At 42.6% G+C, this 24416-nt stretch overlaps 2 protein-coding genes across 6 annotated transcripts in view; one reads left to right on the top strand and one right to left on the bottom strand.

Moving 5' to 3' along the window:
- The window catches only part of Hdlbp (high density lipoprotein binding protein), a 77970-nt gene extending 60315 nt beyond the window's left edge, over window positions 1-17655 (bottom strand). The window contains exon 1 of the mRNA XM_057755807.1: window positions 17519-17655. The gene's annotated coding sequence lies outside the window, so the exon portion shown is untranslated. The remainder of the gene's footprint in view (window positions 1-17518) is intronic.
- A 144-nt stretch (window positions 17656-17799) lies between these two features.
- The window catches only part of Septin2 (septin 2), a 39706-nt gene continuing 33089 nt past the window's right edge, over window positions 17800-24416 (top strand). Inside the window, exon 1 of one of the 5 annotated variants that reach the window (XM_057759158.1) lies at window positions 17800-17875. The gene's annotated coding sequence lies outside the window, so the exon portion shown is untranslated. Of the gene's footprint in view, window positions 17876-17901; window positions 17992-18145; window positions 18162-18227; window positions 18484-24416 lie in introns of those variants that run through there. The other 4 variants (XM_057759168.1, XM_057759174.1, XM_057759178.1 and 1 more) reach the window with 4 other exon arrangements.

The following is a 24416-nucleotide window of genomic DNA, read 5'->3' as shown; positions in this document are numbered from 1 at the left end:
TCCACGAGAAGCCTATCACCAGTGCTAAGGATCCAAAGACAGACTATCCTGAAGCACAGCAAGATGAAAAACTTAAAAAACTGCTTATAGATTGGTCAACACATGACATACACATGGGCCAAGGACCAAGGTAAGGGAGCAACTGTCAATCAGCAATGGCTAAAAGAGGGAAATACAGGCACACTTGCTCCTTTAGACACACATCCCTGTTGTGGGAGCTCCTTCCGCTCCTTCAGCCAACAACCTTCAAGATACCAGCTCACTTGGGTGTGGTCTCTTATACTATAAACGCAGCTGTAAGGCATGCACTTGCTCTCTTCGCTTCCAGCTCTCACTTCCGGCTGCTATATTGTGTTCCTGTTCCCCGTTTGTACAGAGGACTGTTACCTAGGACCGTGATCTATAAGTCTCCCCTAAATAAATAACCCTTTACTATTCATAATTCTGAACTAGTGTGGGATTATTTTGTGACTTCTGCTATCACATCCCTACCAAATCAGGATGTGGAACTTAATGAGACAAGCAAAACTACATACTGGAATTAAAATATTTCAGACTTGTAAATGAAAGCCAAATTAAGTTCTTAATATGCTAAAACAACCTTCAACGGAGTCCAGTTCAAACAGCAAAATTTACGATAAGAGCTAACTAGTGAGATTTGATGGAGAAAAAACTATTATCACATCTGTGCTTTGCAGCCATAATCTGCATGAAGATCTTGCTGTAAAATTAACAGCATAACTTGAAAAAGTTTTCATTTGGAATAACACATTCCCTTCCTCCCATTCAGGGCTCCTTCCTCCTTAATTAAGCAGACCCTAATCAGAGCTAGTCAAGGACAGGAAGATGAGGACAGCCACAGCAGCACCAGCACACTGAAATCACTGCTCTGCAACACAGCATCTTTCATGTTACACAGGGTCAAAGGAGACGACCAGACTTTAGTTGATTTTCTTCAGTAATATCATCGTCACCCCACCTTGCACTTACCAATCTCAAAGGGATATGACGACAACCATTTCTGGAATCTATGCAAATTAAGGATGTTCTTGCCTGAGTGCTCTGGCTCTTTCTACTATGTCCCCCAAACTGCCAGGGTAAGCCTAGGAAGGCTAAGTAAGTGTCCTGTGTGAGGCCACCCTACAATCCCACAGGGCTCACCGTGCAGGCAACAGAGGTAACAGGGAACACTAGTCTCCCGAGGCTGGCATGTCAGCAGCTCCCAGTAGAAGCAAATGTATCAAAATAGAAGCCTTGTTTTAAAAGAAAAGTGCCTTCAAATTGATGTCTCACATAAGATTTAGTCTAGACTGCAATACCACCTAGTGGATTACCTTTTTTTAAATTTTTAAAAACTGAAAAGCAAAAACAATCCATAACTCTACTTGAAATATTTACAAATATTTCATTTTATGTGTGTAGGTTTTTGCAAATATGTATGTGCACCACATGCATGCTCGAGGCCCACAAAGTTCAGAAAAGGATGTTATGTACCCTAGAAGTGGAGTTACAGATGGTTGCAAGCTGCCATGTAGATGCTAAGAATGAAACCCAGGTCCTCTGGAAGAGCAGCCAGCACTCTTAATCACCGAGCCATCTCTCTAGCCCTGAAATAAATAATAAAATTAACAGCTAAACAAGAGTTTATATAAAACAGAATACACGAGGACAATGTAGCACATTTGATTTCATTCACAGTAGTCAGAAGAGTCCCTGAGAAACACTCTGGCTTTAGTGCAAAATCTAGTAAGGGCACAAAGCAGCCAGGTCTGCCAAGGCACACCTGTAATCAATCTCAGCTACTCTATAGGCTAGAGGATCCTACCTGGGCAGATTAGTGAGAATCTGTCTTTTTTTGAGGGTAGGGGGTGGGTTGTGTAAGGTTTGTTGGTTTGAGACAGGGTTTCACTATGGACCTCTGGCTCATTCTAGGCCAGATTAGCCTCAATCTTACAGAGAGCAGGACTCCTATCTCTGCCTCAGAGAAGAATCTGGCTGAATTGTGTACACACATAAAGAAATAAACATACACAAAATAAATCAAATAAATAAAAATGAAAAAAGTTGGTGTGATGGCTAGTCTTGGTTGTGAACTTGACTACATCTGGAATCAACTATAATCTAAAATGGGAGGTCACACCGGTGAGGGATATTTGCTTAATTTGAAATGGGAAGATTCACTTCTAATCTGGATCTTTGAGATAGGAAGACACACCTTTAATCTAGATCATTTGAAATAGGAAAACCCACCTCTACTCTGGGCCACACCTTCTGCTGGAAGCCTATATAAGGACAAGGAAGAAGGAAGCTTGCTCTTTGCCTGCTGCTCTTGCTTTGCTAGCAAGTGTCTGTTCCTTCACCGGCATTAGAGCCGACTTCTTCAGGGTTCCAGCATGTACATAAGATGAGCCGAGACACCAGCCTTGTGGACTGAACAACTGCCGGATTCTTGGACTTCCCATTCACACAGCCCGCTATTGTTGGATTACCTGGACTGTGGCCTGTAAGTAAACTCACTCCCCCCCATCTCTCTCTCTCTCTCTAGATTCATTCTCTGAGTTTTGTTACTCTAGAGAACACTGACTAATACAGTTGGGGATATAGTTAAGTGCTAGAGTGCTTGCCTTACATGTTTCAAGTCTCAGGTTCAATACCCAGTATCATAAAACAAACAAAAACCCCTACACCTACTTTCGAAACGATTGTTTAAGTTTTCTGTTCATATACACTATCAATTCTGAAACCTTATCAAGTAAAGTTGGGATTTAGACACATTTTATACAGGAAAGGAATCCTTGAGAGAACACATTTGTTAGTAAGTCACCTCTTATCTTAATTACAAAAACAGTCAAATCAACTAAACCTGTTTCAAAAACTTTCTACTAGTTCTCCACTTGTATGACTGTTTCTCTTTCTCTCCTTTCTTCTACTTGTTGGTGGGTCAGAGCCCTTTCTCCAGTTACCACTTCCCCAAGGCCTCTGCATGGCAACCACTGTTGTAGCTGCCTCCCTCCAGGCTTCAAACCTCCACTGGCTGAGCTCTTCTGCAGGTGGTAATGCCAAGGAACCCACAGAGGGCCACTTTCCCTCCCCCAGGAACCCAAACATGTGTCCTTATCTGCTTGACTCAAGGTAAGAGGATTTTTGGTTACAGAATTTGCTTTCCAATCTCCACTAACTCAATCCCAGTGTGGGGATCAAGTACTGGGAAGGCTTGACACACAAGTGTCAGTGCACCCTAGACTGTCCTTCAATGTACCTCTAGCAGCATCTGCAGTAAAGATAACATGGCAAATGGACTGTAGTTGGTTGAAGTTACTTTCCCATCTCTGGAAAGAAACCAGAATTAGCACTGGGTCTTGTCAGTCCAATTAGCTGTGAAAGAAAAGTTGTCTGTTCTGTCCAGGACAACTTCAGAGGGCCAGAGACTCCTCCAGTAGCTCAGTATTATCCATGTCCACTTTTACTTGGCAAATATTGTGGGATATTTGCATACTGTGTGTAGATATATTGCTGTGATTGGTTTAATAAAGAACTGAATGCCAATAGCTAGGCAGGAAGAGGCTAGGTGGGAATTCCAGGGACAGAGAGGATTCTGGGAAGAGATGGAGAGACTAATGAGACTTTAACGAAGTTGGACATATGGTACAGATCAGAGGTAACCAAACCATGAGGCAAAACAGATTAAGAAATATGGGTTAATTAAATTATAAGAGCTGGTTGAGACAAGTCTTAGCTAAAGGCTAAACATCCATAATTAATAATATGTCTCTGGGTCATTATTTACGGGCTGGTGGTCCAAAGATAGTCCGACAAGAAAGCTTGTTACAGGCAGACCCATAAAGCACTGCTCCCTGGCCCCACTGAGGTGCCCCCTGCCTCCTCACCCCTGCAAAAGGATGATGCAAGGGCAAAGACATTAGTACTAATAAAGGTGACCAGTACAGAAAGTAAGAGGTGAGAGAAGAAAGCATCATATGCCATCAAGTAATACGGTTCCTAACAAACAAAAATAGTGTCAAACAACAGCAGGCCCTAAACACTTGAACTCAGACACAGAATGCACTGACTCAAGTAAACCTGGATGTCAAGAGTCTATTAATCCCAGCACATGTAAAACTCCAGAGAAAGCTGGACACTGACATCACTTGATGGCCTTCAGACTATATTCCTACATATAACAAGCATTTTCCCAGAGCGTGAAACTGAGGATCTAGATCTGGGAAGTCCAATATAATTCATCAAAAAATCAGTTAAAAGACAAGTGTACACAATACCAACCAACAATATCCTGTTCATGTCCTCAAACATGTGCTGGTACCCTTGATTATCTGACTACCCAGCTAAGATAAGGGGATCCCAAACAAAAAAAATGTTCATCATTGGCTTGCCCTTAATCTAGAGTTGGGGTGGAGGCCTTCATTAGACAGCAGGATGATGCTAAGAATCTTTGGAGTTACATCACTGACAGAATGACAGAAATACTGATATGGCAGGTAGTCTAGACTAGAAAGTCCATCTCTTGAAGATACCCACAAGTGGTCTTAGTTCTCGTGTTAATCAACAGCAGATTACTGTAAAGATGAGCTGAGTATATGGATGGTTTTAGGACTGAGACTCAAATTGTTCATTCCCTACCAGAAATCCACTCAGGGAATATGTACTTGGTAAAAATAAATGTTTACTGATTTAGGGACATAGTACAATTTCAATAGTGGTTATTTTTGGATTGAATATCTATATTTACGCAAAGACAAGGACCTGACTGTCCTCATTCCTGGACTAGAAAGAATGATGTGGATATTACCTTTTAAGCCTTGAACTTTGGAGAGGCTCAACAGACACTCACCAGTAACTGTGACTGAATATTTAAATGTTAACTTCTAAAAGCAAGGACAAGCCAGATGGCGGTGGTGCACACATTTAGTCCCAGCATTCAGGAGGCAGAGGCACGCTATCTCTGAACTGGACAGCAGCTTGCTCTACAGATTGATTTCCAGGACATTCAGGGCTACACAGACCCCTCCCCCCCACAAAAGGATGAAAACAAGACCCCCCAAAAATTTCAAGTCTTGACTCTGTATATTTGTTTCCTCTCCTGTATCATTTGGTGTCACTGTGAGGATTAAATGTGCTCACACATGATGCTTAACCCATATCTGGCACAGGTAGAAGTGCAGATTTTCTATTACCAACATCATCCCTGAGAGCATCTACATTGCAGGTGACACAACACCAAATCATACTGGCAACAGGCTTTACTCCACCAGCCTCTACTCCCTGAAGCTGGAAAATAGGGGCAGTGATGACAACTTTACAAACTCACCCTGCAAGACCTGCTGGTATTTGGGTCAGACAATCTTTATGTGGTTGTCCTGTGCAGTGTAGGGCAGTCTTACCCATTAGATTTGAGAAGCACCCATTCCACCAAAGGTCTGTAGGCACTGCCAGATGGCCACTGAAGACAACTTACCTGTCCCAGCTGAGAACCACTACTGGAGGTAAAGAAAGCAATGAACACAAGTTTCAGCAGGTAAGGTATTTTCTGTCTTGCCTTGTTTATTTCTGAGACAAGACTTTGTTTTGTGGCTTAGAATGACTGCAAACTCACAATCCTCCTGCCTCAGCCTCCAAGATATAGGGATTACAAGTGTTTATCATTATGTATAGCAAATGAGGCTTTCTGTATCACTGATGCATTCCGTTTTTTTTAAAAATTTATTTATTATGTACACAGTGTTCAGCCTCCATGTACGCCTGAAGGCCAGAAGAGGGCACCAGATCTCATTACAGATGGTTGTGAGCCACCATGTGGTTGCTGGGAACTGAACTCAGGACCTCAGAAGGGCAGTCATTGCTTTTAACCTCTGAGCCATCTCTCTAGCCCCCCCCTCCCTTTTTGAGACAGGGTCTCTCTATGTAATCCTGGCTATCCTAGAACTTGCTATGTAGATTAAGCTGGTCTCTGCCTCACAGATGCTAAGACGTGTGCTGATACACCAGGCTTCATTTTTGAAATGGACCGCAATGCTGAAAACTATACAATTAGCTAATAATGCATTACTTTTAAAACAAATTAAATCTTAAAAACCAAATTTCTAATGAACCAAGTCAATCAAATGTTCTGAGATTCCAGAGCTATAAAATAAACCCTTTTAGACTAATTTCTTCATCTTTAAACTAGAAAGCAAAGTCTAGGGAGATGGTACATGTTATGGTTTTCTGTCTCTTGAAGAGACAAGCCACGCCCACTCCCTCCCCCATCCGCTGAGGCAGGCTTCTCTTCAGCTTCCGGCCTGAGCTCGCTCTCTTTTCCATCTTCCTCTCGGAGAGGCAGCTTCACTTCTGCCTCTCTCCCCACTTCTCCGCTTCCCCCCTTCTCTGTCTCTTTCTCCCTCTGTCCCCCCCTTTACCCTTCCTCCTCCATGACCTCCTGAATAAATATTCTACCTCACTCTGCATGTCGTGTCTATCCATGTCTCTGTCTCCTGCCCACCGGCCCGCCATGTGTCTCCCTGCCTGGGACCAGCCACTGCTCGGGGACTGGCTGCTCTCAGGGCCCGCTGTCTGCCGCCACATGGCCGGCTATCACCATTGGGACTTACAGCATTTCTGCTGCCTACTGCTGCCAGGGATCTTGCAGCATTTTTTAAAAAAATATAAAAGTACAGTCATTCAAATCTAACCACAGAAGCCTGAGAACTTTGTGTGGATCCCTAACACCCACATATACTGTACTTGGGTTTGGAATGGGGAGACAGGCAGATCCCAGGAGCACCAAGACCAGCCATTTTAGCAAAGTTGTGTGATGCAGGTAGAGAGAGAAAAGAACCTGTAGAAGCTGGAGGACCTGAGTTCAAGGCTAGCCTGGTCTACATAGAGAGCTCCAGGTCAGCCAAGGATGCATAGTGAGACACTGTCTCAAAAAAAGAAGAAAAACCCTATCAATTCCAAAAGCTGAGCACTGTGGCCCTCACTTGTAAATCTCAGCACTCAGCAGTGCTTTGCTGAGTCAGGTGAACTCAAGGCCAATGTGAGCTGTGTAGCCAGTTCAAGGCCAGTATGGTGTATACAGTGAAACCTTTTCTCAACACTAACAAAAAATAACAGTTGCAAAGCTTAAAGGTAGGTAACACCTCAAACTTTGATCCAGTCAGGGATGAAGAATGGAGGTCTAGCAGTCTGAACCTAAGACAGCCAATACTGCTGCATGTTTTCAGTGCTCACCTTTAGAAAGTTTGGAAACCATCACAAGGGAATAAAGGGCAAAGCTGAGAGTATTTTCAGAAACTTCCTTCATGATTGCTCACAGCCACTTGCAAAAAACTGGTTTCTACACCAGCAACTTCCTACCTTTGGTCACTCCAGCTGCAGCCTGCTGTCACAGCAGAGTCTCCATCTACTCTGAGTCTTCTGCCCACAGCAGGGCCTGAGATGGGATAGGAGGGGATACATCAATACTGGTTTGATTAATACTGGTAAATTAATTCACTGGTATTAATGTGTAGCTGCTATAGGAATGGTCTAACAAGGAATGAAATTTTATCACTAAGCAATACAAACTATGGAACAGAACTATGTAAAAATTAAGTCTTTTTTTGTTTTGGCTTTTGTTTTCTGAGACAGGATCTCACAATGTAGCACTGGCTGTCCTAAACTACATAGACCAGGTTGACCTTGAATTCAGAAACCTGCCTGCCTCCGTCTCCCCAGTGCTGGGATTAAAGATAAAGACGTACATCACCACACCTAGCTCAAGGTTTATTCTTTAAGAAAACATTTCCAAATTCATTGTTCAATCTTTTTTTTGTTTTTGTTTTTTTTGAGACAGGGTTTCTCTGTGGTTTTTTGGAGCCTGTCCTGGAACTAGCTCAAGTAGACTAGGCTGGTCTCGAAATCACAGAGATTGGCCTGCCTCTGCCTCCCGAGTGCTGGGATTAAAGGCGTGCACCACCACCGCCCGGCCATGTTCAATCTTTTACAGATATTTTCTGTACAAACATTAACAAGCTGCTTAAATAAAAACAAGATCTCATTACATACCTCTACCACTTGCCATACCTATTTCCATACATAAATAGGTCACGGCTGTCTAAGATTTATGTACAAATCTAATTCATTTCTTAACAACTGCATATCATATTGAGTAAACATAACAATAAATCCCCCACTGATGGAACTCCTGAGTATCTTGTACTTTTTTTCTGGAAACATAATCTCACTATGTAGCTCTGGCTAGCCTCAGAACTCAGAGATCCACCTGTTTCTGTCTCCCAAGTTCTAGGATTGATTAAAGGTATATATTAAAGCTATCTTATATTTTGTTTGTTCATCTTACTACTAGCTACCAAAAAATGCTGAAAAGAAAATTCTTTGGCTGCCTGTGGTGGCTTCTATCTTTAATTTCAGCATTTGGGAGAGGAGGCAGGAGTATTAAGAATTTGAGGCTGGCCTGGGGCTACTCTGTGAGTTTCTTTCAAGGGAAGGGCTGAAGGAGTAAAAACAAGGAAGGGAGGAAGGAAGGTCTCTGTTCAGTTGGGTCTGAACCGCCTTAGGGAAAATTCCTGAAAAATATTTTTTTTTTCCAGGCAATGCAGCAATTTGTACTGCCAGAAGAAAACCACCTTCTAATGAGCTCAACTGTCCAGTAACAATCTGTGAACTATCCTTGTCACTCTTGACAATAACTAACATTATCGTGTCTATTTTTCCCAGTCTGATGTGAGGAAAATATAATTTTAAGGCAATTCTTTTACTGTTAGTTTGAAATCTCACTTAGCTTATCTGCCATCTGAATTTTTCATTTTTATAAAAGATTTTTTTATTATTTTATGGGTATGTATCTGTGTATATTTATGTACACATGAATGCAGGGATCCACAGGAGCCAGAGGAGTTGGATCCTATAGTAGATGGAATTACAAGTAGCTGTGAGTTGCCTGGGAATTGAACTCAAGTTTTTTTTTTTTTCTTTTTTTCTTATATAATTTAACTTTATTTTATGTGCATTGGTGTGAAGGTTTCAGATCCCCTGGAACTGGAGTTACAGACAGTTGTGAGCTGTCATGTGGGTGCTGGAATTTAAACCTGGGTCTTCTGGAAGAACAGTCAGTGTTCTTAACTGCTGAACCATCTCTCCAGCCCCCAGTTTTTTTGTTTTTCAAGACAGGGTTTCTCTGTAGCTTTGGAGTCTTCCTAGAACCTGCTCTGTAGACCAGGCTGGCCTCAAATGCACAGAGGTCCACCTGTCTCTGCCTCCCGACTGCTGGGACTAAAGGCATGAACAACCACTGCTCGGTAGGCATGCTGCTCTTAACCACTAAGTCAACTCTCTAGCTCCATATGAATTTCTTGACTATGAAGCCCACACTCTTCATAACCTCTCTCCAGTCTTCTGTCAGAGTGATGCAACACATGTTTCTAAAAATCACAATATCCAGTCAGCCAACAGAACCGGAGTGAACAGAGGACTGATGATCTGACATGAAATTCAAATTGTAAGCTTAAAATAGTGCTGCTGAAGGAGATAGAAGCAAAACTTGAGAAAACATCAATCCATTGAAAAAGACATCCTTTTAGACTAGTCAAAAAGTAACTTAGGATGATCATCTGAGAAGCCTAAACCTGCTAGAGCTCTATTGCATTTAAAAACACGAACTTGTCCTAGCTGGACAAAAGGTAATTTTAATGGCAAGGAAGTTACAACTGTATGCGTATGATAAGTTTTGGAGGGTATGCAGCCCTCTGGATAAGTGGTAGAATGTGAGATAGTCTCAGGTTAGGTTTAGCAAGAAATAAAAGGCAAAGGTACAGACCATGTTTTGTTTGTTCCCCCCAACTGCATTCACCCTTAAGTCTCCCTCAGAAGGAGAGAGTAAAGTATTGACTCCCAGACTGATGGGAAAACTATGGCCACCATTAGTGTTACTCTGTCGCAGGTCTCTAAAGGCACCTAATAACCAAGGGCCTTAAAGTCTGCTTTCCTCTTTCCTTGATCTCTAGCTCTCTGGCCACACACTTGGCTATGCTCTGCATTGTCTTCTAGGACCTGGGATCCCATTTCTCCAGTACACCAAATGAAACAGAGCAGGGTGGGTTGGAGAGATGGCTCAGAGGTTAAAAGCACTTGTTCTTGCAAAGGGTCTGGGTTTGGTCCCTAGCATCCACATGATTATTCACAATCCTCTCTGTAACTCCAGTTTCAAGGAATCTGATGCTTGATGCTTTCTTATAGCTTCCAAAGGTCTCGGTCTCTCTCTCACATACAAACAGGTATACGTTTATACACATAAAAATACATTAAACCTTAAAACTGAAATGGGCAGAATACTGCATTTCATCAGGTAAAAAGGATTACATTTATTAAAAGATTTCAACAATATGTGCAGAATGTGAAATTAGGTTTTAGTGACAAACATAAAGAAAACTAAGAAGGTTCAGCAAACAAGATGTATGATAACCTCATTTTACAGCATTTGACCTAGTTGTGAATCACATCAGACTAGAAACTTCTCATCTACTCTCAGCTAAGTGAAGAGACAATATAGGAAACACGGGTGGAAAACAATCAGACAGCACTTTTAAATTGGAAAACGAAGAGAATTTACCTCGTGGGTTCTCTACAGAGGCTGGAACTGTAAATGGGGTAGAGTATTGGTATCTTTGGCTTTTCTAGGAGTTCACACTTAAAATATAGGAAGATATAAACTTGATTTTAAATGAAATTTTAATTTAAAAATTCTTATCAGTAACCAAGGGAAGTACTGGGCATGGCTGTAAACATCTGGAATCCTTAGCATCCAAGACATCACTGTATCCAACCCTGCATGCTACAATATCAACCCGCCAGGGAGGATGCATGCACTAGTTTAACAGTGGCACAGAGGCTATGGGAGTAATCAAATGTTTTGGAATTTGCCAGGCAGTGGTGGCGCACGTCTTTAATCCCAGCACTTGGGAGGCAGAGGCAGGCAGATATCTGTAAATTCGAGGCCAGCCTGGTTTATAAGAGCTAGTTCTAGGACAGCTAGGGCTGTTACACAGAGAAACCCTATCTCAAAAGGCCAAAACAAAACAAAACAAAAACAACAACAAAAACTTTTGGATTCAACTGAGGTCTGGTCCACAGGAAAAAAATTCAGGCCTGATAAAGTAAACGTGGTCAAAAGCTGATGGTCACAGGCCCTACGGAGGAACCTAGTACTATTGCTTTGCTAAACCAACTACTAATCCCAGCACTTGGAAGGCAGAGGACAGCCTAGTATAGACAGAGAAACCTTGTCTTGAAAAAGTAATGTGTTGGGGGCTGGAGAGATGGCTCAGTGGTTAAGAGCATTGTCTGCTTTTCCAAAGGTCATGAGTTCAATTCCCAGCAACCACATGGTGGCTCACAACCATCTGTAATGAGGTCTGCTGCCCTCTTCTGGTCTGCAAACACACACAGACAGAATATTGTATACATAATAAATAAATAAATATTTTAAAAAAAAAGTAATGTGTTGTCAAGTTGCCTTTTAAATATTTGTATTTATACTCAGATTAATGCTGCCCTCAACCGTGGCCAGAGAACCTTCCTCTGCAGTTTGACGAAAGGGTCAAAGTCCAGAGGTGCAGTGTCTATTCCGTGTCCAGCCCTAATGGGGACACCTACATCAGCCCTGCCCCAGCCACAATGGCTTAGGAAACATCACAGAAAGGGGCAGAAAGTTGGAGGACAGAGAGGATTACTGTGAGCATAGTGTGGCCAATACACTCATAAACTTGGGGCAGCTATGATTACCTGCACAAGATCAGTCGACATTCTAACAGGCCACACTACTGGACTCAGTGCATTATTAATAAACAAAATAGCAACAAAGGAAAGAATGCAAAGTAGGGACTAGGAAAGTATTAGCGGTGCCTGTATTGAGTAGAAGGCTGGGAGATGCATGCGATCAAGATGGATTGTTTACACGAATGAAACTGTACAAGAATAAAAGGTATTCTACTTAAAAATATCAAGAGAGAGCTAGATAGCTGAGTTGTTAAGAGTGTTGACTGTTCTTCCAGAGGTTCTGTTCATGGCACCCACATGGTAACTCACAACTGTTTGTAAGTTCAGCAATAGGGGATCTAATGCCTTCTTCTGGCTTCTATGGCACTGCGTATGTGTGTATAGACATACATGAAGGCAAACTACCCATACATATAAAATAAAACTAAAACACAGGCACACCAAAACAACAAGGGACAAGAAAGATGGCTTAGCAGCTAAGTGTGTGTGCTGCTGCTTTTGCACCCATATTGGGTGGCTCACAATTGCCTACTGGACCTTCAGGGAAATCCAGTGCTGATAGGGCACTCCACAGACACCTGCACTCACTAGCACATGTTCGTCTCCCCTCATAAACATAACAAAAAATAATAACATCATGACAGGCAGTGGTGGAACAGGCCTTTAATCCCAGCACTCAGAAGGCAGACACAGGCAAATCTCGAGTTCAAGGCGGGTGAGGGTTATATAGAGAAACCCTGACTCGAAAAACCAAAACCCAAACCAAGTAATAACAACAACACCTTTTGAAAAACCAAGAGTTACAACTTGTGGAGGAATTACAACACAGTCGTCTAATAAAAGCCTTTCAATAATTTTTTAGATTTTTCGTTAAGTGCTATAGATTTATTGTGTGCCTGTATACACACACACATACTCACACGCACAACAATCCACATGCATGTATACATATGTATTTGTGCACATTTATATGTTCACACATATTTGTGGTAGGTAATCAGATCAGTTTTCTCGTTGAGGGTATGTGTGTGTGCATGTGCATACGTTCAAGACAGAGTCTCTTGAGTACTGAGATTACAGGGGTGTGCCACCATGTCTTACTTCTATGTTATTCTGTACCTGATTATTTCTACAGAGAAGAAATCTAAAGTTGGGTATAGTGGCATATTCCTTTAGTCCCAGAACTCAGGAGGCAGAGGCAGGCAAGCCTGGTCTACATAGAGAGTTCCAGAATAGCCAGTTCCAGGTGGCGGCGCACATTTTTAATCCCACCTAGGAGGCAGAAGCAGGTGGATTTTTTTGAGTTCAAGGCCACCTGGTCTACAGAGTGAGTTCTAGGGTAGCCAGCGTTGTTACACAGAGAAACCCTACGTATAAATAAACAAATAAATCTAGATTTGCAGATATTTTGTACCTGGTCAACTTAAAATCTTGTCACCAATAGCTCTGCTCAATTTTCCAATTAAGTAATTACATAACATGTAAAGAATAACCCTTTTGCCCTTTTCTATGTTTGGATTAAACATGAGAGTGTTTTGTTTACTGAAGCACTGTTTATAACATTTTCTGAAACTGTCTCATGTTGTCCAAGATTCCTGGGACTCAACATATAGCTGGGAATAACAAAGCTTGATCTTCTTACTGCCCAAGTGCTAGGATTACAGCCTTTTTTGTTGTTGTTTTGGAAACAGGGTTTCTCTGTAGCTTTGGAGCCTGTCTTGGAACTAACTCTTGTAGACCAGACTGGCCTCGAATTCAGAGAGATCTGCCTGCCTCTGCCTCTTGAGTGCTGGGATCAAAGGCGTGCGCCACCACCGCCCGGCTGGGACTACAGCCTTTTATCCTGTGTACACATGTATACAAATGCACCCTAGGTGGATTGAGTATGTGGAATATGTGGAGATGGCCTATGTCATCAAAAGCAGCCAAAAGAACAAAAGTTCGGAAGGGCAAATATCAGTTTGCCATCCTACTTCAGACTACAATGGAGTCTCGAAATCCAGGAGAAATGTTAAATTTGCCACACAAAAGCTCTCCAGAATGAGACACAGACAGGACATCTAATTGTAGTATACGAGGAGTCAGCCAACAGGTTATCACAAAAAAGCACGAGCCATGGGGGGAAGAAAAGGAACAGAGGAAAGAAGCCAAAAGAGATTATACTTTGCCAATTACAGAGCACCTCCACTGTCTGTAAGAACTGGACAAGAACATGACTGAGTGTGGCTACAATCCATCAAGAGTCTTCCGTCTTTCTCTGTTCATCAAAACAGCTTCTAGAATAAAAAGTAATGAGAAGGCGATCATGTACCCAGAGCAGGACTTGAATCTCTTCTCTCAGCTACTTCCATCAGCCTCTCAAGTGCTAGAATTACAGACATGCACCCCCCATTCCTAACTATAGTTATTTCTTTTCATGCTTGTAAAAGTCGCCTAAATGTTATGTATTCACTCCATGTTTTGGCCGGGTACCCTAAGATCCAGAAGAGGGTGTTGGATTCTTTGATACTGGAATTTCAGACAGATATGAATGGCTATCTGGGTGCTGGGAACTGAATCCAGGTTCTCTGCAAAAGCAGTAAGTGCTCTTAACCACCGAGCTTTCTCTCTAGTCCTGTAGCTTTTTTTAGATTTTAAATTATAAAATATATTGGGTACAAAGAGAAGAGTAGACTCATATTTACCTCCCTGATGACAGACTTTTTCTGAGACCCCTAGCTCATTTAAATCAAAACATGATAAATTCTCACCATGCTTGTTTTTGTAATTTGTTTTACATTTTATTTCCTGCCTTAAAAAATATTATTCATAAAAGAATGAGCTTACGGATTTAGTTTTAATAAAGTTTTAAAACACACCCAAAATAATATTTACCTGCACAACTAAAAATGAGAGCCCACTTTAGTCTTTGATGTCTTCATGATGAAAACTGTTTATCAAAGCACAGTCTTTAATAACACTAAAGAACAGTCACTTCTTTGTAATTCTAAGATAATAGAATTTTTTAATCCAAAATGAAATGTTCAAGAAATCTGGTATTCTTGTGAGTGCTCAGCCCTAAATGGGGTCTGGTTCCCAGCAAGACTCAGGGAACACTGCGGAAGAGGGGTGGAAAGTAATAGAGGAGTCAGAAGACAGGAAGAAGTGCTATGAAGTACTGCCTGCTAGACAGGACATGGCCTTACAGGAACAAACTCAGAGCAGTACAGTTATCCGCACAAGATTAAGCCAGTCAATTTCAGTTATGAACAGGATAGGGGCTCATGAAGCTCCACATCAATTAAGGAGTTACCGGCAATAAATGGCTGCCAAGGGGTTGGGCTGGTATCATTTTTCTTCCTGGTAGGGAATGCTGGTAGATTCTCCACGTTCATGCTAAAAGCACTAACTGAACTCTGTGTTATTTAAAAGGGGAAGGGTGTTGTCCACAGAGAGTGGAAGGGGAGAGTTTTGAGTGGAGATAACCAAGATATGTAAGATAGATGTGTGAAATTGTCCGAGATTCAAAAACAACAAAAAAGCATGCTCTCTGCTCAAGACTCTACAGTAAATCATTTTCAGTTGGGAGGTATTAATGAAGAATCGACCTTACAGATAGAATGTAAGGAATGTCACAGATCATCCCAGTGGTCATAATCCTATCCTGATTCAGAATTAGATGGGACTCAGCAGGTCACAATGCCCTCTTCACACAGTCTCAGCTAAGCCCTCTACCGCTCAAGGAATCAGCTGATGACTATTGAATTCTCAACCTTTCGCTGTATGTAAGGCTTTCCAACAACTAATTATGTTTTCCTATCTCATTCATATAATCCATCATGGCCCTCATTAGACTGTAAAATAAGCTTTCTTTTCCAAGTAAATCTTCTACACTAGACCATAGACAGCTAAGAGAAAAATAAATCTTTTCTATCTGCATCTCCAGAATCTTTTAACAGCATGTTGTGCCCCATTATTTTAAAAGCCAAAGAAGTGGGGTTATTAGGCTGACATTAGAAAATTAAGACAATACTAAAAGAAACGTACTTAAAAGTCTATTTGGCCACTGAGAAGTCAACCTGTCTGTAAGACAGGAAGGGATAAGGATCTATCTGTGTAAGTGTCCCTGTCCATTCTGAGCCAGCTGCCTCTTCCAGGTGTTCTCAAGGTGAAGCAAGCCTCTAAGAAGTGCAGGACTCATAACTAATGAGTCAACACAGTTTGGCTGCCATTGGAAATTACTTAACTTTTTCAAAGACTATCCCTGACACTGGAGAAAATATGCCCCATTTTCTCTAAGTTTAAAACTGTCATAATAAGTTAAGGATTGTTTTGAAAGCAGAAGTATTAATACACTTTTTTAAACAAAAGACCCTTTCAGCCACTTTAAAGCACTGCTTTCAAGTATCCCAGTGTCTAACATAAGTAACAAGTTTAACAAGTTTAGCCTATGGTACTTTAAAGCGTTCAAAACATAAGCCTAAGCAATAGGTTTTGCCCCATGTTTTCATATTCACATATGCTTTCATAATAAATATTTAGCTTGTGGATTGTGGCTACTAGCCTCAAACAGAACAATCACTGACTTAATTGGGTTTTTGAAAGTTACTTGCTAAGAAAGAGACTTTTTTTTTTTGCTTTTTGAGACAGGGTTTCTCTGTGTAGCCCTGGCTGTCCTGGAACTTTGTAGACCAGGCTAGTCTACCTCCTGAGTGCTGGGAATAAAGGCGGGCACACCAACAAATATGTGAAGTCATTGCTTGAGGGCTTATGTAGAAAAACCAAAATCTGAAGGGCAAGTCATGATGTAAGTGAAGATTGTAATTCTCCAGTTTCCCCCCAATACTGTTTCGTTGTCTCTAAACACTAATAAAACCTAAGTCAGTTTCTCCTTTGGTATAGTTATACGTATGCAAACACCATGCCCAGACTGACCCTCCGGTCTTCTAACTCAGGATACATACAGCAGGTAGCCACGAGCAACCGGCTACTTTTCAAAAGTAGATACTCACAAAACACCCCCTTACAACAGGCATGAGTCAAAACAGCTTGGGGTACCGACACTGTGCACATCACTCACTAGGGTCGCGCGGTTATGGTTTTCTCTCAGGCGGGGGTACCCTAGGGTGTTTTCCTCTAGAAAGGCCTTGGTGCAAGGCCTAGGCGGGAGTTTGCGGCCGCTGCCCTGTCAGAGGACCTCCCGGGACAGAGGAAAGGACAACCGGGCCAGGCCGCAGTCCAGCACTGCACCTTCCCCAACTTCGCGCCGGTCGCGACCAGCAGGCTCGCAGGGCGTGCCGCGGATCTCACCGCGCGCCCCTAGACCAAACGAGGCGAGGGGCCGTGTCGGCTCCGCCCTCCCCCGCGGGGCACGGGCTCACGACCGCACAGGAAGGCCACGTCCCCAGGGACAGGCAGCACTCTATGGTTTGCGTGGGGGGGAGGGGTCCGCGAATCCACGTGACTAGCGCCTATCCAATCGCAGGACCGCGACCCGCCATCGAGACGACCGCGGAGGCGGCTAGAGATGCCCGCCGGCAAGTCAAAGGCGCCTGTCCATCCCGGCTCAGGGCTCCGAGCTCGGTGCTGCCGCCATCTTCCTGGAGGAAAGGGCAGAGGCAAAGGACCCCCTCCCCTTCACCGCTCCGCACTCACGCTGCCACCTGCCCGCCCCCGATCGGCTCTCAGTGTCAGTGGACACCTCGTTCCTCCTAAGGAATATCCTTCCCCCAACTCTAGTTTCCCACAAAGCGAAGCATCTCATTACCTGTTCCTCTCTTATTAGCGCGAGGAAACCAAGCTCATAAGGTAGGAACTGTGGCGAAACAGGAACAAGACGCCATCTTGGTAAAGGAGAAGAGGCTACGCTTGACCTCCCCCCGCCCCCAGCCTCTATATGGCCAACCGCCGTGGGAGGGGCACAGCGCCTGCGCAGAGGTGGACGCCAGCCGGGTCTACGCTTGCGCTCTGCTGGCAGCCTCGGGGGAGGGGACTACGCGGGGCTCAGGAAGGAGTTGGCATGGGGCGGGACGGCGCGATGACGCAATCGGTTCGCGCGCGCGGTGGGGCGGGGCGGGGCAGGCCCGTGCTGTGGTCCGACGAGAGTTCTCTGGCGTGTTAGTGGGTGAGTGTGTGTGGCGGTGTGTCTCCACTGTCGCGGGGGCCCCAGTCGAACTGGCCGTCCTGAGGAATTGGCGAGGGTTCCATCGGTCGCCCCGGCTACTCGGGCCGTGGTGACGGGTGCGGAAGGGGTACGCGTGGGGGGAGGGGCGGCCGCGCCCTTGGTCCGTGGCTCCGGCCGTGGACGCGCGGCGGGCGTCGTCCCTTCGGGGACAACTGGACGGGCGTCCCCCATCTGGGTAATCGCCCTGGCCGGGTCCAGGGCGTTGGGGCGGGCGTGGCTGGTTCCGGTGAGATTACCGCGCCCGGTCCAAATGCTGTGTGGTGGCGGGTGGTGAAGTTGGGCGAGGCAGCTGTAGATTCCCATCTATGAAGCACTTCTATTTGTGTGGCCATCTTCTCACTTAACGGTGCCCTTTCGTCCCGGGGAAGCGAAGGACTAGTAGTCACCCCGAGATGTTAATGAAGTTTCCCAATTGGAGACTGTGGATAATTGTATGGAGGAGGGATCTTTTCTGCTGTGGCCTTCCCCGGCGTTGTGCGATGCTAGACAAAGAACTGGAACAGTGGTAGTGACCCGGACTAGGGGGCATGGAGCGGAAGCCTCTGACGGTGAGAAGCGTTGAAGTTTAACTCTGAAGCGGGTCTTAAGCCCAGACCACGCCTGGCCTTTTTGTATCTTCCGGCCTCATTTGTTAGTGACTCCCGGCCATGTAAGTCCTATCTTACACGAATGCCGGACTCTTATACTTAGGACTTCTAGTTCAGACCGCTGTGGTCTCTGGCGCTGGCCTTAGCCCAGTTTGCTCGTCTTTTCTGGAGCTCAGCTACCTCCCACGTTCTCCGTCTTCTTATCTGTTGTGTTAGTTCCTGCTCGCTGCTTGGTATTCAGGGCTCTAGGTGAGATTTCTATCAGACGGATTAGGTGTTCCATTGGGGTTTAGTATTGGTGTGCCTACTGCATAGCAAGGGATTCAAGCCTCGGGTTTTCAAGTATTTCCGCAGTGTTATCATTTATAGAGAGGTGGTGGGGGACCGACAGCGGGGTCACCCTAGGCCCTTGGCGAGTCCGTTGGCGGGTGGCCTGATTTTAGCATCTCAGATACATTTCTGAATTAGTCTTGCTAACATATGGAGAAGTAGGGTTTTGTATAGGTCATGAAAACTTTCTTCATCATGCCTCTGATTTAATCCTTTTCAGTGGCTTTTTTTTTCATAGTCGCCGGTCAGGGATTCTTTGCAGTACCCAACTTCCAGACTGTCATTTTGTGCTGCTATATTTAATTTTGGTGATGATTTTCTTAGTTGTAAAGTTTGTCACGTTCTACTTTTCAAATTTTCCACCTTGAGTTGTTTTTCCTCTTTACAGCTCTGTAAAGATCAAGAGCTTTTAAATGAGATCAGATTCTCATTCTGGTTTAGTTGGATAGCCTAGGGAAAGGGGGTGGGACCTCCTTCCATTATCATTCATGAGTGTAATTCAGCTCCCTTTGATTGTGGCTTGCTGCCCCAAGCTCCATTAAGAGCGTTGTGCTGCATAATGTACTTGTGCAATCCTCACATCTAAGAAATCTAAATGGCAAGGTAGTCCAGGCACTTTATAAAAGCTCAGGATCCTAGGTTGAGAAGTCTCATTGGGGGAAGGGAGGGGTGATGCATACAAATGTAGCAGTTTATGTACATGAATGGCGCTTTCTATTTATGAGTATTCCATTACTATAAATGCCACTTGCAAAAATAAGCTTCTAATGTCAAAAATGCACTTTTGTTAACCTATTCATTTTTTTTTGATCTAATTTGGGGTGATAATACTACTCTGGAATAAAGAAGCTGTGGGTCAAAGATAAAGAATTTACAAATAACTTAAGACATCTGAAATTTACACGGTGTGAAAGAATAACAATTTAGTTTACTCACCTATCTTAGATGTGGGGGATTTAATTGATCTGCACTTTGTACTTAGGCAATATGTTAATGGATCAAGGTTTTCTCACTAAAAACCAAGTATTTTAGAAATTCAGTATTCCTCTCGCAGCTTTCATTTTGGCATTAATGGGGATATATAGTTCGGTTGGTAGAGTGCTTTCTCTGAGTGCAAGAGTCCTGGATCCCTATTATACCCCCTTCACAAAACCTAAACCCTTTTTTGTTTTGGTTACTAAATTGTTAGAAGACCATTGTGGATCCAGTGGTTTGCATGTAAAGAATTCATAGCCTGGCATGCTCCATATTGAAGAATCATTGTATTCTTCAGTTCTGTACTTTCCTTCTGCATCAGGAAACATTTTGAAAGAAAGGAAAATACGGTTTGAACTGACCCATGTCTTCATGGGAACTTGGGTCAGTAAAGCAGTGTAGATACTGCAGGGTAGAAAAGGTGCTCATGATGCTTCCTGTATCTTCTTGTGGTGGTTTGGAATCAAATGCGTATAATAGTGGTGAAGGCAAGTATCTACTCTTCTACTTCTCTCAGGTATTTATCCTTCCAAGTAAACACAAAGGTTATTTTACCCAGGGCTTAAAGAAGTCATACCTTACGGATGCCAGTTTACAATTGAATTAATTATACCAATTTGGGGAAACAATAATATGTTTAGCGCTTCCCCCCAAATCTGTTTTTGGCCAAGAATAGTATTGCACCCCTGTAATCCTAGCAATCAGGAGGCTGAAGCAGGATTGCCAGTTCAAGGTGAGTTTTGAGTACAAAGACTGTCTTAAAACCAAAAGAGACGAGGCTGGAGAGATGGCTCAGAGGTGAAGAGCACTGGCTGCTCTTCCAGAGGTCCTGAGTTCAATTCCCAGCAACCACATGGTGGCTCACAACCATCTGTAATGAGATCTGGCGCCCTCTTCTGGCGTGCGGGCATACATCGAGGCAGAATGTTGTATACATAATAAATAAATCTTTAAAAAAAAAAAGAGAGACAAAGAACCTAAAATGTGTTCTTTTGTATTTGAGTGTTTTGTTGTGTTTTCAGACGTGGTTTCTTTGTTGCCTATACTATTTGAGAGCTCACTGTATAATCCAGGTTTGCCTCAAATCTGTAATCTTCCTGCCTCAACCTCTATTGCTGTGCTACCACATGAGGTTCGATTTTCTTGATTTTATTCTTGTTAAGTATTTTCCTGGCCGGGCGGTGGTAGCGCACGCCTTTAATCCCAGCACTCGGGAGGCAGAGGCAGGCGGCTCTCTGTGGGTTCGAGACTAGCCTGGTCTACAAGAGCTAGTTCCAGGACAGGCTCCAAAACCACAGAGAAACCCTGTCTCGAAAAACCAAAAAAAAAAAAAAGTATTTTCCCCTATTTCTGTTCCTAAATGTTTAATGCTGTATAAAAAGAAACTTTGAATGTTTGCGTGCAGCTCATTGATAGAATCACTTGTCTAGCATACATGAAACCAGGGGTCTCTCTCTCTCTCACACACACACACACACACACACACACACACACACACACACACACAGAGAGTAGGAAATTTACAGTTTTTGAGACCTTGTCTCCCTGTGTAGTCCAAGCTGGCCTCCGGTTTGCAGTCTTCCTCTCTGTTGAGTGCTGAGATTACAGCAGTGTACCACCACAGCCAGCTAGAAAGAAACTTTTGACTCATCACATACCTTTTTTTAGCACCCGGCCAAATAAATTACCTTATTCTAAAGTTCTTTTTTTGTTCCAGCCTGACCTGGAACATCTGTGCTCATGATCCTGTGACAGTCACTCAGATACCTGAGATTGAAGGCCTGTACCTCTCAGCCTGCTTTACTGTTGGCCTTTTTTTTTTTTTTTTTTTTTTTTGAGTCTTTCTCTTATGCAGTGCTGGTTGTCCTGGAATTCACTGTGTAGACTAGGCTGGCCTCGAACTCAGAGAGTTTCATCTGTCTCCCAAGTGCTGGGATCAAAGACGTGAGAGCCACCATGCCCGGCTACTGTTGTTTTGTGTTCTTATAACTCAAGTATTATGTTTTATGCATACTTAGTCCTGTCAGCAAAATAGTTTCGTTTCATGATTTTTTTTGATTCACTAATCCTAATAGGATAATACTAAATAATAATAAAACTGCAATATAGATCCTACTTCATTTTGATTCTAATGAAAAAATGAGGCAGTTGAGTATTTGATTGATCTAAACAGTTAAAATTAATTTTCTCTAGAAATAATAGCTTGCCATTTTTAGGAGTCTTGTGCATACTGAACTATAAATGAAGTGTGTATTTAGGATTTGCTTTACTGTAATTCAGGGAAATTGGAAATAAACTAATATTGGCCTTGAGTTGCTAATTATTGAAATTGAATAAAGGTTAGTACTTGAGGGTTTTATTGTGATGTTTTTGTGTGTGCTTTAAGTTTTTTATTTGTGTTTTAAAGTAATTATGAGAGCAATGGACATTTTAAATCTTATTGGTTACTATTCAAATAGGTTTAGTATCTCTTTTAAAACATTATATTTAATGTGTATGAAGGTTTTGTCTAGATGTACATCTGTATATCACAATGCCTGGTGCCCAGGGAGGTTAGAAGAGGACACCAGGTGCCCTGGAACTCAAGTTACAGACAGATATGAACTGCTGTTTCATTGTTGGGAATCGAACCTAGGTCCCCAGGAAGAGAGCAGCAAGTGCTCTTCACCTGTACCATCTCTTCAGCCCCTAGTTTAAGTAATTTCATTGTTTGAGGAATAGCATTTGCTATTATTCTTGGAAACAATCCTGAATTATATTTAAGCAGTTTCCTTAGTGCTTTCATGTATATTGATTGAATTTTATTTTATACGTCATCAGTATCTATATATGGCTTTCTCTTGATTTTTATGTCTTATTGGTACCTTTGATACAATATTAGAATCATCTATCTAATCGCTGGCAAATATTTAAAATTTTTGTATTTATATTCATGAATGAGGTTGATTTGATGTTTGCTGGTCTTTTCTTATTGCAGGGCCCTTCCTTCCTTTCCCTTATGGATTTGTTATTGAAATTATGCTGACTTCACAGATAAATTGGTTCATGTTCCTTTTTTCTAATGGCTTGGAATAGTTAAATGGAATGGTTAAATGACATTATCTCTTCGGAATTACATGCTATTTTGCTCTAATTCCATCTGGTGTTAGCCATTCACATTTTTAGTTTAGGGTATGTATGTGTGTGTTGCTTTATGGCTAGATTTTTTTTGTTTTGTTTTGTTTTACATTTATGTGTTTGGTGGGAGTGAGGACATATGCTCCTTATGTATGCTTGAGATTAGTGAAGAACTTGCTGGAACCTGGTTTCTCTTTTTGCCATGTGGATTTCTAAGATCTAACCCTGGTATTCAGGCTGGAGGCAAGTACCTTTACCCCACGGGCTATCTAGCTTTAGTGGGCTATTTAGTGGCACTGGTTGTAGTTTTTGTTCTAGTTTGGTAATTTATAGTACCGGGGATAGTATTCTTTTCTCTCATTCTCAATTTGTGGCCCTTTTTATAGTCTGCATCTTTGATTGTGCCACCTTTTATGTTTGTTCTCATTTCTTTAATTGGGTTTGTATGAAGAATTTGTTTCTTCCAGGTATGGTCGCACACGCCTTTAACCCCAACACTGGGGAGGCAGAGGCCGGTGGATCTCTGTGAGTCAGAGGTCAGCCTCATTTCTATAGCTGAGTTCCAGGACAGCCAGAGCTATATAGTGAGACCCTGCCTCAAAAACAAACAAGAATTAGTTTCAAAGATTCTTTGAATTTACTTGTCTTTGTATTTTTGGCATAGTTTCGTTTTTTCCTCTTTATTTCTTTAGAATTTTTTGTTATTTGTGGATATTTTTAGGGACAAAATTAATTTCTTTTTGTTTTTGTTTTTTTTGTTTTTTTTGATTTTCGAGACAGGGTTTCTCCGTAGCTTTTGGTTCTTGTCCTGGAACTAGCTCTTGTAGACCAGGCTGGCCTCAAACTCACAGAGATCCGCCTGCCTCTGCATCCCGAGTGCTGGGAATAAAGGCGTGCGCCACCACCGCCCGGCCGGGAAAATTTCTTTATTTTCAATGTTACTGATAAAACTATGTGAAACTCAAGTTTGAATTTTTCATATAAATGTGGACATCTGAAGACCCTCCCCTCCTGGGGCCTCCCATCTCCTTTGGTTTCTGCAGACAGCTTGTGAGTTTTGCTTTTGGGCTTTCCTTAATCCAAGAGTTGTTCAGGATTATTCCAGCTCCTTGAGAGTTTACTTTGTTTCTTTTCACACTTAGTTTAAACAGTTCATGCACTGAGAGTATTGATTATAAAAAGCTGGGCATAGTGGTATATACCCTTAAATCCAATCACTCTGGAAACAGAGACAGGCAGATCTCTAATGAGTTTGAGGCCAGCCTGGTCTACATAGCAAGTTCCAGGACAGTCAAGGCTACATAGTAAGACACTGTCTCTAAAACAAAACCCTAAAAGGTAAATTAAAGTTTTCACATTTTGTTAATACCTTCAAAATGTAAGATGTGATTTTATTTATTCCCTATTTTATAAAGCTCTGTATATCAATTAAGCACGATTGGTTGTATTATTACCTTTCTACCCTTGGAATA

The sequence above is a fragment of the Chionomys nivalis genome, chromosome 2, assembly GCF_950005125.1.
Source record: "Chionomys nivalis chromosome 2, mChiNiv1.1, whole genome shotgun sequence".
Lineage (NCBI taxonomy): Eukaryota > Metazoa > Chordata > Mammalia > Rodentia > Cricetidae > Chionomys > Chionomys nivalis.
Note: the sequence above shows the minus strand (reverse complement) of the source record. Positions and strands in the feature narration are given on the sequence as shown.